Below are 11,983 nucleotides of genomic sequence, written 5' to 3' on the forward strand. Positions count from 1 at the left end.
GTTTACACCCCAGGCCTGAAAGGAACTACCCTGATATAATGTGCAAATATGCCCTGAGTACCGTACAAATCAAGGGCCCAGAAACAGACTCTACCCAGAGAAAAGCAATGACTGCTTCTCATTATTCTTATAAGATCTAAGAAGAATCCGTATAAGTAACATGACTGAAACGGTTGTATGTCAGAATATAGATATCAAACACTTGTGCGACAGAAATAGCGTGTGCCTAATATTGTTTTGAAAAATATCATCCTATTGGATTTAGATTTTCTATTATTAACTTAAACAGGGTGACATTTTTCTAAAGAATATTGAGGGTACAGTATTTATGTGTAGTGGTATTTTTGTTAAAATATTCTGTTTAGAAACAACCTTGTTATTTATATAGTTTATGGGCAAGGACCAAACCGCTCCTCAGACGTAAATTAAAATACCTTAAATAGCTAGCTACTTTGCAAAAGCTCAGATATCCTGGCTACCTCTAAAGCTCGGATCTATGACCATTTCTCTACATCTAGAGTTCATGTCAAGGAACAGCATTCTACATCCAGCATACAAAATAGGGACCAGCCCTCCTTAATTTACTCAGATGGTTGAGGTGGTGGGCAGTGACACTCCTTTGTATTTAGAACAAGGACTTCTTTTATATCATCAGCCTTTGGCTCACGGCAAGAGAGGGAAAGACAGAAAAGTTAAAAAGGAAAATAGTGAAAAAGTGACAAATGATGAAAACAAGAATTAAGATAACATGCAACAGTGAGATAAAGAGACAGGAAGCACACTGTGTTGGAAGAAAGGTGCATGAGGTAGAATCAAGAGAAGACAGCCTTAGTATTTGGCAATGCCAATATTTCTCAGGAGAAAAAAGGTTTTGTGACCCATACCTTATATTCACTTTGCAAGTTAAGAAATAGGAGCAACTCTTTGCAGAATGAAAGCCCCTCGATTTGAGAATTAAAACATGCTTTGTAGAAAGTCAAGACCTGGAATCAACACTTCCTTTGGTTATGACCACACTCTAGATTGACAAACTAAAACACTTAGCAGCAATACAGTCCCTCTTATTGGTTACCTAGGTGTGAGTTCTTGTGATGTAAGAACCCATCCACATCTTGTTGGATAACAAGCAATCTTGAAGGTTAGCCAATTTGAGCTAGTATTACTCCAGGCAGAGATGGCTGAGAATTGTGAGGCAGTGAGTAGAATAAATAATGAGGTCATTGGATGCAAGTTGAAACTCTAGCATGACAGGGCCCCACAGTTCTAACGACAGACAGAAATGGTTTTATGGTGCGGGGAATTGAGGGACACTTTTCAATGTACAACAGGTATTGTCAGTGGGATGAGGCAACTTATGTTCACCATGAGACAGTGGGATGAAGCAATTTATGTTCAGCATGAGACATTGGGAAAGCTTAAGTGGAATGAAATGGTGACAGCCACATTTTACTGTAGGGCAGAAGAAAATCAGAGTTTGACAGGGATCAAGAGCCCTCGTCAAAGTAGGACAAATGGAGGGGGTGAAGGCAATCGATTAAGAAGCCATATTTAAGTGAAGGCCAGTGAGAGTTCAGAAATTACATGGGAGTAGGGCAGCTTTTTACTGTGGAAATGAGGCAGCAGGGTACTTCCGCTGGTTTGAAATAACCTCTTCCCATTGCGCTGTACAGAAACAGAAAAGGCAGCGTGGTATAGAGAAAACATTGTCCCATCATAATATATCTTACAGAGTGGCAGGGAGGCAGCCTTTCACATTGCAGGATTAAGGGGGCTGAGATATAGGAAGCCAAGGAGGCAGCCAACGTTTGTGTCATGCAGTATGTGGGTTATTTATGTATCAAAGGAAAATATCAAATATGTGTTGTAATTGTGTTGTGACAAATAAAGCATCATTGATGTATCCTTTTCTGTTATTTATTTTTTGCAACTCCACCTCCCAGATGAAGAAGAAGAGATGTTAAATTTGTTTGCCTGGACGTTAAAGCTCAAGAAGGGTTGAAAGTAGAGGGGCAGAGAAATATCTGCTCTTTTTAGTTGAACCGTAGGTCCACATCCTACAATAGTAAACAGTGAAGTAGTGTGGCTCACTGGTTAGAGGCGGCAGACCCGAGAGCAGAGGACGGCCCGGGACCAGGGTTCGATTCCTGGCGCGGCAGGTTTCTGGACCAGGGTCAGCGGACTCGATAATTCTCTCTCCTCGGTGCCCACTCTGATCAGCGATCACACTCGGCAACTCTGGGCATTAGCTTGCCTCATCTTCACTAACGGCCCCGCCGGGGATGCCTGGTCTCACCCTGGAGATACCCATTAAGGGACCATCTCTCAGGGAAGCCAGGAAGGGTTTCGCAGCGGTCGAAGCGCCTTGGGACCCTACTGGTAAGTAGTGCGCTATATAAATGCCTATACATTTACATTTACATTTACAAAGATCTCAACAAGAAAACCACAATTCCTTTGAAAGGAACCAAAAACAACGCCCAGGAACAGAGCCTCTTTCTCTCTAGACTTCATCAGAATGACTTCATTGCATCGATAACTTAATTCTAGAACCTCCAAGCCTTCTTTTTGTTAAACTCAGAGTGTGCATCATAGAAGGAGATGAATATGTAAGAAGCAAGTGCAGATCAAGAATCACTGTGAGAAGAGAAGTGGGATGCAGGGCAGACCATGACACCAATATTAACAATGCCAGAAGAGGAAGAACCCATTTTAATTCAAACTCAAAATTAGCAAGAGAATCACACAAGCACTAAACGTGGCTAAGAGATTATTTCTTGTGATGGAAGAATGAAGATATCTGCTTTCCTTGCTCAGAATATCTACCACCCAACCCCGCCCCCCAAACCTTCCAGATTTTGTAGAAATTACTCGAAATAAAATGTATTTAAACATGGACTCTATAATCAATTAAATAATCCCCAAACCTTTGATGGGCACTAAGGAGTTCAATAATGGTCCTGGTATTTTTAAGTCGAAAGTAGAACAGTACTTTATTTGGTTATCATAACCAACAGCGCACACACGAAATAAAAAGACTGTTTATCACGTTTAAAAATATTTAAACATTAAAAACATGTTAAAAGACACAGCTCTCCTTCATATAGAACAGATCACTAAAAGGGTTTACATTGTATTGTGAATCAGTCTCACCAGCCCCGTTGAGTACAAAGTTATCAATGTACAGTATATATAAATATCAGTTGATGGAATGCCAGGGAGTGCAAATATGTAACTCATCCAGTTCGCTAAAGAGCAAGATAGTCTAGGTGCACAGAGACACTCAGTGCAATACCGGGAGGAAAAATATACTTAATACAAAGTATCAATAAGACAAGAATATCCAGACTACAAACAGTATATGGTTAGCAAAGTTAAAAACAGTGTCACTATTCAGAAAGCTGAACGAGAATTTTGCACGCACGTACCATACATTGGTCAGGTAATGGCTCACAGCAAACATGACAGGGACAGAGGTTTCCCTTTTCATTCAAACCACTTTGTTTTGGCCACCAGGGCCATAAAAGTACAAGTGAAATACAGAATAAATAATCAGTAAATGAAAAACTAAAAAACATTAAATACAATGCATTTTGTTATATATTGACTCCAGTGGATAATAAGAGTAAAATATGATAACAAATAATCAACATGTAAAAGTAGATGTTAAGAATTAATACAATTATAGATCGAAATTCGAACACAGTAGAATGAGTGTCTTGAGAAAAATAGGAGGTAAAAGCTTTCTGCGCAACGTCCATGTGACCCAAGGAACTTGGCAACAGGTATATCAAGTGGTAAACTACAGTCGGACCACTGAATACAAAGTGCAGCTAAGTGACTGCACTGGAGAAAGTGAAACCTTGACCTCCGGTCCAGGCCAGGAGGTCAGCTCTGTCCCCAGCAACCTCCACATCTCTGTGCGCCTCTCCGCTGCGCTGAGTCCTCCTCCTGGTGAGCGTTCGAGAAGGCTATCTGCTCCTGTCCCCTGCCTGACTCCTGCCTGGAGCTGCACCCGTCTCCTCTTCTTGCCCCCTTTATTCACTGTTCTCATCTCTGGCACTCTTGCCACCCTCCTTTCTTTATTTTTTGCCCTCTTTAATTTGTTTATATTTCACTTTCTCAGCACCCGCTCCTGCCTCCCTACTTCTCGTTCCACCCCCTCCCCTTCTTAATGTCAGCCGTTGCGCGGTCGCGCCGCAGGCGCGACAAAGGCAAGCAAGTGTGCGTCATCCGTTACCTGACTGCAGCCAGCGCCGGGGACCCTGGATCTACCACCCCCCACCACTACACCACCGCGCCCTCCACGCACTCACCCCGGGAGAATCAAACACTGCCAGAGGTCGATGCTGAACTCCACCCACGGCGAGTTCTCCTGCCGACACTGCCAACTATCCTTCACCATCAACAGCTCTCCCACACATGCAGAACCCACAACGGACACCAGCACCACCGAAGCCTTGACGTGCATCCTCCTCAACGTACGCTCTCTCCACAGACATGCCACTGAGATCTGGGACCTGCTCGCTACCCTTTCGCCTGACATCGCATTCTTTACGGAAACATGGACCAACGCCACCCCCGCCCCGACATCGTGACCGCCATCCCCGAAGAATACAAGATCCAAAGAAAAGGACCGCTCCCTCTGCCCTGGAGGGGGATTCGCCATCGCACACAAGACCTCCCTTCAACTCTCCACTTCCAGCACGAGCGACCCCTCTCCAACACAGAGCACCTCCACTTCCAGATCCAAAACAGCCTGAGAGCCACTCTGCACTGGACCCTCTTATACAGACCCCCGGACCCCTTGCCTCTTTGGTCACCACTATAGCCGACCTCTCCGCACCCCACGCCATCACCTCCACCGACTGCATTGTCATTGGAGACCTGAATTTCCACCTTGACCGCAGTGACCCCGACTCCACCACCCTCCTTGACAACCTCGACAAACTCAGACTGAGGCAGCTTGTCACCACCCCCACCAACAGAGCCGGACACACCCTGGGCCCCATCTTCAATGGAGGGACAAACATACATTTCAGCCACACCACGCAGCCCCTATGAACAGATCACCACTGCTTACACTTCACCTTCACCAACACCACCACACCCAAACACGCTCCATGCCCGTCACAGAGAAACTGGAGTAATATCACAGAAGAACCCCTCAACACCACCCTCCTCCACGAACCCCCCTCCGCCACGACCAACACCAACTCTGCAGCCAAAGAACTACACCCCTGGATCACCGACTGCTCTGACAAGCTCACACCCCTCTGCCACCCCATCAAACAACGTCCCCTGAAGGCCGCCTGGTTCACCACTGACCTCCAAGAAGCCAGGTGCTCCTGCAGACACCTTGAGAAACTCTAGCAAAACAGGAAAACCACCGAAGACCAGAACAACTACAGAAATGCCATGAACGAATACCACCAGCGCATTAGAACCACTAAGCGGACCTTCATCAAGAACAAAATCCACACCAACGCAAGCAACGCAAAAGAACTTTTGAACGTCATTCAGCAGTTCACCAAACCCCCCAGCGAAGCCACGGACATTACACCTTCTTAGGACCTCTGCAACAAGCCTTCCTCCTGAAAATCAAGACCCTCTAGGACAACTTCAACAAACAGACTCTGGACACCGCTACCCCCCCCCCCCCCCCGGCCACCGGCAACCAGCCGACCATCACCACTTCGAAACCTGCCACATCTGAAGGCACTACCATGACTATGAAGAACACCCACTCAGGAGCCCCCACGGATCCCTGCCCACCGCACATCTACCATAGCACCGCCGCCACCATAGCACCCGAACTAGGCCAAACCTCCCTTGATTCTGGCATGTTCCCTAATGGCAGGAAACAGGCAGAGGTCAAGTCCCTCCTCAAGAAACCCTCAGCCAACCCGACGGACCTGAAAAACTACGGGTCCATTTCTCCCTTTCCCTTCACAGCCAAACACACTGAGAGATTCATCAACACCCAACTGACCACCTTCATCGAAGAGAACTCAATCCACCACCCCTCCCAGTCCGGAATTCGCAGCAACCACTGCACCGAGACAGCCCTCCTTGCTGCCACTGATGACATCCGCATGCTACTTGACGAGGGCCACACTGCGGCCCTCATCCTACTAGATCTCTCCGCAGACTTCGACACATCTCCCACTGAATTATCGCAGCCAGACTCCTTGACGCTGGCATACAGGGAAATGCCCTCGACTGGGTCCGCTCCTTTCTCTCTGGCAGATCCCGAAGGATCAGACTCCCTCCCTTCTTCTCCGAACCTACAGAGATAAACTGCAGACTCCCCAAGGATCCTCGCTCAGCCCCACACTCTTCAACTTCTACATGGCCCCCTCACCACCATCGTCAGGCAGCATCGGCTCAGCATAGTATCCTACACCGCTGACACCCAGCTCATCCTCTCTCTCATGAAGAACCCAGAGGATACCAGACTCAGCTTCCAAGAAGGAATGAAAGATGTTGCAGCCTGGATGAGCGACAGCTGCCTAAAACTGAACTTGGAGAAGACTGAGGTACTTGTCCTCGCACCCTCTCCTACGGCGTGGGACAGCTCCTGGAGGCCCCTGCCCTCGGAACCCACCCATCCCGACGGACCATGCCCGGAACCTCAGCATCATCCTAGACTCAACCCTCACCCTGACCCTGACCAGATCAACGCAGTCGCCTCCACCTGTTTCAACTCCCTCTGCATCCTCCGCAAGACTTTCAAGTGGATCCCCCCAAATGCAGAAAGATCATCACCCACACACTCATTACCAGCAGGTTGAACTACGGCAATGCCCTTTTTACCGGAATCAACAAAACCCTGTTACACAAGCTACAAACCATACAGAACACCGCAGCCAGACCCGTTCTCAGAACCCCACAACACGAGCACATGACCCAGCACCTACAAGACCTCCACTGGCTCCCCATTGAGGCGAGAGTGACCTTCAAGCTACTCACCTACACCTACAAATCCCTCTACAACATCGGACCCAAATACCTCAACAAAAGAGTCTCTTCCACATACCCAAAAGGAACCTCCGCTCCACTGACCTTGCCCTGGCAGAGACCCCACGGATCCGCAGAACCAGAGCAGGCAGAAGATCCTTCTCCTACGCATCAGCAAAGACCTGGAACGAGCTCCCAGTCAACATCAGATGCTCCCCCACTCTGCATACCTTCAGGAAATGCCCCAAGACCTAGCTCTTTGACTAAAACCCGCAGATGCACCCCTCCACCCCTAACTCCTTGAGACCCTCACGGGTGAGTAGCGCGCTTTAGAAACCCCTGATTGATTGATTGATTGATTTACGAAAACGTCTGCAGGTGGGAGCTGCCCAAGCGTAGGTTTTATCATGCAACCTTGCAATGAGTTTGACCATATTCCCCTTTAGCACCCATTTCAATCAAAACTCGCCAAAAATTCTCATGTGGTACAAGATCAAATGCAGCCTTAGATCTACGAAGGCTACATATAGCTTTTGTTTCAGCAAGAATGCATGTTTTCAATAGAGCAGAGCAAATCTAAAAACCTGGTCAGAAGTACTTGTCTTCGTGAGGAAACCAGCTTGAAGTGGTGACTGAATGTCATCTGCTTAAACCCACGTTATTAATTTTTCAAGCACTGCCTTGCAAAGACTTTTTTGTCCATTATCTATAATGCTGGAAGTTAGACAGAATACAAGAATCACCCTTTTTAAAAACTGAGGAATTTCCCCATCAGCCAAAATAGCATTAGATAGCTAGCCCAGATTAAGGGTTCGGATTTGAAAAGATCGCCAGGAATTATTTTGGGCCTCAGGGCTTTTTCTGATTCCAGGAGTCAGATTGCATTAACAGTTTCCTGAAAACAAAAAAGTACTGTGTCTGCAATTCCAGGTTCAGTTAATGAAGTGTCCTTGTTAAGAATCATCAGTCCTGGGCTCCTAGGGAGGTCAGCAGTGGTATCCTTGCCTTAAATTGTGCTAAAATAGGTGCTCCACATTGCAGGCTGAATATGGGCACTATCTGTTTTCCCACTACTGCTGATTCCCGATGAGGATATGCATCAAAAGGATCTATTATCCTTTAGTTTACCCGCCCGGAGCAAGTCTTGCCAGATCTTATCATTCCAATTTTTCTTGGCCTTTGTAAGAGCAGTTTTATAGTTCCACCTGGCCTCAATTATCTTGGCTTCTAACAACTACTCTTATTGATTGCTTAGCTTGTTTAGAATCTTAGTCAAACCAGTTGACCTTTTTTGTGCGGGGGAGGAGGGGGCTGACTGCTTATAAAAGATATCTTGCAACTTTGTTAAGAAAAGATTGTGAATATCTAAGATGGGTATAGAAGTATTAGGTAGACCTTCATAGAGTGATAAAAAGGCAACAACCAGTCTATATATACGTCTGAGTGCACGTTAGGGTTCGACATTACTTGCAGCCAGGAGAATCGTCTGTGGTAGTGAGCTAATAGGGGTTCCGGTACTACAGTGTATCTAGCAATGTGAGCCATAGTTAGAGACTCCTTGAACAACAGTGTACCCAAAGAGTTGTGGTCACTATCTGTTTGGATTTCACCTCTCATATCCACGAGTACAGGCCACAGGCTTACATCTAAAAAAGACAATCAATTAACACTCAAGTAAAGGCCTCTATTAAAAGTGGACGCCCTCTAGCGATCTGAGCGTTTACGGCCATTACAAGCCCTTAAGCCCAGACCAACAGATATAAAGATTAATTGAAGGGCAGTGCCAGTAAGATTACAATGGTGTTTCACTGATAACTGGGAAATATTCCATTGCCCATCTTCTAATTCTGTTAACTCACTAGTAAAAGGCAAAGGCTCAAAAGAGGTATTACAATACCCTGCTACTTTATATATTTGCATCCTGTTGATACTTCTTGATTAACTCGTCTTGAAGACCTAAAGTCACCATTGGCAAGTACAGACCTTACATAAACGTTTATTAACACCAGCTTCATACCTGAAGGGAGTCTTAGTTTAATCCTTATAAAATCAGGGAAGTCCACCTTTAATGCAGCATGAAAACATGAAATGTCATTTATTACTAACTAAAGCCCCTCTATGGCTCTACCAAATTTCCGTGTTGGGTTAGCTTCCACACTGTAAGTCAAGACACTGTGTATGAACACCCTATTCATGGCCCACGTTTCCTGAAACATGCAGACTTCATACTTTTCAATGTAGGTCAACCATTCTCAGTCAATTAACTTAGCTGTAATAACTGACAAATTCCCAAAAATCATGGTGATACTAGCTAGAGATTCTAGGGCACTTCTGGGACAAGCATCATTACATGTCTGGGGGTCATGCCGAATCCAGGTGGCTAGTGGTTCCAGGACTGGGACAAAGATCAAGAGAGACAACAGGCACCTCTGTCTTGTGCCACCTTGGAGACGGAACTCCACGGATGTGCCCCCATTTACTGCCACTAACAGCAGGGGGTGAGTGTAGAGGAATTGAATCCAGACCCTGAAGGGCAGGTACAAGCCTAATTTAGAAATCAATGCAAACATAAAGGGCCATTCAATGGCATGAAAAGACATACATGCATCTAGTGATAACACCAGTGCACCTTCATGAATTCCATCCATTTGACCCAGAACAATATGAGGGCACCTCAGGTTAAGAGAGGTGTTTCACACTAACATAAAGCCTGATTGATGCATAGGAATCAGTGTTTGGACCACTTGGCCAAGACATGTTGCTAGACTTTTTTCCAGAATTTTGGTCTCTACGTTGAACAATGAGATTGACCTATATGAGGAACAATCATCAGGTGGTTAGCCTTCATTGTGTATGACAACTATATTGGCCAGCCTTTGATCTCTGGGCAATGCACCTGATTTTCAGCCATTCATAAACATAGACAAGAAGTGGGGGGTGATCTTGAGGCTAAGATTTTATAGAGCACCACAGGTATACTGTTCGGGCCCACTGCTTTGCCGGGTTTTAGGTATCAAATTGGTTATATTACCTCAGCTTCGGTGTGTTATTGTTCTTCAATCTCTTTGTCAGAGTGTGACAGGGAAGTGGTAGGTCTGACAATAATTTTCTGGATTCCTCAGCCATGGCAGTGTGTGCAGGGGTATACAGTTGTTTATAAGAATGGCAAAATCAGCAGCAATACCTTGTGTTGTTATAAACGAAATTGAGGCCCTAACATAGGTACTCTGTCTCAGAGGCACAAATCCTTCGTGTCACAGAGACAGGCAGGCCTTTTTCACACAGCGAGGCCCTTTGACCTAGATTAGCCCTCCCTTCACAATAACGAGCAACAGACAGGCTGTCCTTATCTGATCAGTGTGCTCTGTGCACAAAAGACACTCCATCCTAAATACGTAATCTCCATGTCCAACAGTGACTAACCTACGTCACAACAAATTCTTGGAAACAGGCTCTTTCTCCAAGAACACAAATTCTTGGAAACAGACCCTTTCTCCAAGAACTCATCTTCCTCTGACCAACTTTGCGTCAATCCAAGGCACCTATCCGGTATAAGTATACCTCCCTTTGCCCAAGCACACCAGAGGAGACTGAGACTTCCATGGCGACACTCTGCCTGAGGCGCTGCAACCTGCGTCATGCCACAGCTCCAGCTGGCAGAGATTCATCACCCATCTGTGGGTGTCCAGCTCGAGATCAGGCTGAAGTCCCACTAAGGTAATGGGGTTAGACTAAATCCAAGGGGGATTCTTGGCTCTCTAAAGACCTACACACATGCTAGGTACAATTAAGTACATCTAGTTAGGTATCATAGGGGTATAGGCTTTCTATTAATGCATTCTGTATTTCATGTATGTGTTCATTACTATTGCAAAATGGTAGAACAATGCCTTTTTATTTAACTGCACTGCTGGCCATAATTCTCTGCTACTGTCCAACAGTTGTCGCAGCACATATAACCAGTACTAGAATAACAACTGTGCAATGCATTTTATTGTAAACACACCCAACTGTTTCTTCTATGTACTTCTCTGAGATGAGTGACTGAATGAAAAGTAGTATATTGTTCCCACGATCCTGAGGGATCAGGGTTTTATGTTATGTGGTTGCCAGAAGCTATTCCCTTCCTGTCTTCAAGAAGTTTCTAGTGGCCTCTGAGCTAGCTGGTACACAGTAAAAAAGTTTAACATAAATAATAGGGGCATACAGACCTCAGTCCTATGCCAAGCCTATTGTGTATGTTATTCCAATACAGAGAACCTATAAGGGAAATAGGAACTACACTACATGGCGCCCAACCGTGATTGCGGCACTTATTTAACAGTAGAATCTGAGTATTTCAGTCATGCTTATTCTCAGAGACCCTACTCACAAAACGCCAGAGACGTCTGGAGTGGGTAGGCACAAAATTCCGCCACAGCTGAGTAGGCAAACCTCCTATGTATTGGCTGTTGGTTAATGAAGCTTGAAGGAAAAAGTTCCCGAACAATTGTGCCTTTTTAAAACCTTATCTGAAAACCCTTTTTTAGGACATTTTGTTTTCACAACACAATGTCTGCCGAGGCAGCTGCTTCTGTCACTGGGACATAGGTCTCAAACGACGAAGAGGAAGCAAATGCATTACATTTTGCACCCAAAATCAGGCATGCACTCACACAAAAACACCTCAGACATGGTTTAACAGACAGTGATAATTATAGAGGCACACGAAGATTATCAAACAGATGTGTTCTATTCTTGGGTTACATTCCCAGCAGTAAATGCAACAACTCAGACTTTTTATTCTTACATTCCGAGCGGTCTACACTCCTTTTGAGGAGATTAAGATTCCACTCACTAACCAGAATCACAATTTCTGGTTTAATGGACCCTACAAACAAATAAATAAAATAAGGCTCGGTCCACTAGGTAGACCAGGAGCTACATGGCCGACATTAACCGGCTACACACCACATCCTGACATTGACATAATGCCACAAGATGCACTGCTCTTACAATACAAAGAGTTGGTAAAACTCTTGGAGAC

This window comes from Lissotriton vulgaris, chromosome 9, assembly GCF_964263255.1.
Source record: "Lissotriton vulgaris chromosome 9, aLisVul1.2, whole genome shotgun sequence".
Taxonomy (NCBI): domain Eukaryota; kingdom Metazoa; phylum Chordata; class Amphibia; order Caudata; family Salamandridae; genus Lissotriton; species Lissotriton vulgaris.